Consider the following 2,012-nt stretch of genomic DNA (forward strand, 5'->3'; position numbering starts at 1 on the left):
TTAGAGGGTTATGGTTAGGGATAGGTTAGGGGTAGGTTTAGAGGGTTAGGGTAAGGGTTAGGGGTTAGGGGTTGGGACTGTGGTTAGGCTTAGGGTAAAGGTTAGGGTGAGGGTATTAGGGTTAGGGTTTGGGTTCAGATTAGGGTAAGGGTTAGGGCAAAGGTAAGTTTTAGGGTAAGGCTAAGGGTAAGGCTTAGGGTGAGGAGAAGGTTTAGGGAAAGGGTTAGGTTTAGGGTAAGGGTTGGGGTAAGGTTTAGGGTAAGGGTAAGAGTTAGGGTAAAGGATAGAGTAATGGTAAGTATAAGGGTAGGGTAAGTATTAGGGTAAGGGTAAGGATTAGGGTTAGGTTTAGGGTAAGAATAAGGGTAAGCTAATGGTTAGGATAATGGTTATGGTAAAGGTTTTCATTTTTTAAAGCTGAAAAGCAGTATGCAATCTGGGACGTCACAGCCAGAGCTGCCTATGGCAAGGTGAGAAAGGAAAAGATGGAGCAGATGTTCTACTCCTATTTTTTTCTTTATACGTAAGTAAAAGTTTGAGCTAATTCCAGTTGGAAGAGTTCCAATTACTTGTTTGGTCATAATGTCTTTTAATATTGAAAGCTGCAGCAAAAGCATGGGGATTTTTGCTTCTAGAAACACCTTACTTCTCTTGTCTGCACTATGTATGCTTTTGAGCTAAAACTAATTAAAAAATGAAAAGAAAAATCACACACACAAAAAAAAAAAAAAAAAAAAACACAGCTGCTGCTGCTCTCTTCCTACTTCCTTGTGCTTTGCCCCTTCCCTTTCCCAGGTGATTGGGTTTGGGTGCTAGGCGAGGCCAAATGGTATGTGAGTCCCAGGCATCCCCTCAGAGAGCTCATTCTGCTTGGGCTGCTCTTTGGGGTGTTTGTTTTTCCTTCGGTCAGTTGCAGGCTTCTTCAGGTGGATGAGAGTTTATGGACTGATGCGTTTCCAAGTAGCGAGGGGTACGCACATCTTTTTGAGGTAACAGCTAGTAGGATCTGTTAGAATAATGTAGTACTTGGTGCCTTTATTGCATGCAGTTCTTTATCAGGTGAGTAACTGTTGCGAGTAACTGAAGTCAATGTTACTTGGTGTGTTTGCTATGCAGTGCCTGTGCGGACTATTGCACGAGACACAGCTTTCTGACATCTGGCCCAGCAACTACTAAATAAGGGGAGGGGAGAAGCTGAAGAACGACCAAAGGACAAAGCCTGGGAGGAAGACTACGAGCCTTCAGTACGAGCGGCTCCCAGAGGGACCACCGGAGACTGATAACGCCTGCACCAGTGGGAGGGTTTGGATTCTGGGAACTAATTAGAATAACCCTGCCTTTTGTAGAAGTAGTAATGAATATGTATTAGCCTAGCAGCATAAAAACCAGCCGCCTGATGTAACTTGTGTGCGTCTTGGTGGAGCAGAGACTCCTGGCGCACCCAGCGCTGCTTGCTTACCTCTATTCCTTTAATAAATCATAAACATTAATTGTAAGCCTATTTGGGACTCGGTCATTTATTACAAGTGGGACCTCCCGATGGGTGGAAGCTGTCGGGATAGCTCGGGATGCTGAGGCGTGGTGCTGCAAGGAGGTTGGTGGTCGGTGGCGCCCTGGGGCAGGCCGAATTGGGAGGGGGCGAGGCGGCGGGTGGTCGGTGGCTTCTGTGGAAAAGGCGCTTGTATGGGGGGGCTGCGCATTCAGAGGAACCTTGACAGGCTGCAGATAGGGGCAGGCAGGAACCTTTTGAAGTTCAGGAGAGGGAAATGCCAAGCCCTACCCCTAGGGAGAAACACCTCTGTTTACCAGCACTGGCTAGCTCGATACTGAATAAGCATTTCTTCATGGAAGGGGTGCTTTGCTATTAGAACAGGCTGCCCGGGGAAGTGGTAAGAGACCCGATCCTTAAAAGTATTGAAGAGACATGTGGACATAGCCCGGGAGTCCGGCCTCCGGCAGGGCGGGAGCTGGCTCTTCCGAGCCCCTGTGCTCCGGTCTTGTGCGACGCGTTT

At 47.7% G+C, this 2,012-nt stretch overlaps 1 long non-coding RNA gene across 1 annotated transcript; it reads left to right on the top strand.

The window, feature by feature from the left end:
- Window positions 1-914: 914 nt before the first annotated feature.
- On the top strand, window positions 915-1,501 carry LOC311428833. The gene is made up of 2 exons (XR_014687912.1): window positions 915-989; window positions 1,117-1,501. It is a non-coding gene; the product is annotated as an uncharacterized lncRNA (long non-coding RNA).
- Window positions 1,502-2,012: the final 511 nt, after the last annotated feature.

This window comes from Aythya ferina (genome assembly GCF_964211825.1).
Source record: "Aythya ferina genome assembly, contig: HAP1_SCAFFOLD_155, whole genome shotgun sequence".
Classification (NCBI taxonomy): domain Eukaryota; kingdom Metazoa; phylum Chordata; class Aves; order Anseriformes; family Anatidae; genus Aythya; species Aythya ferina.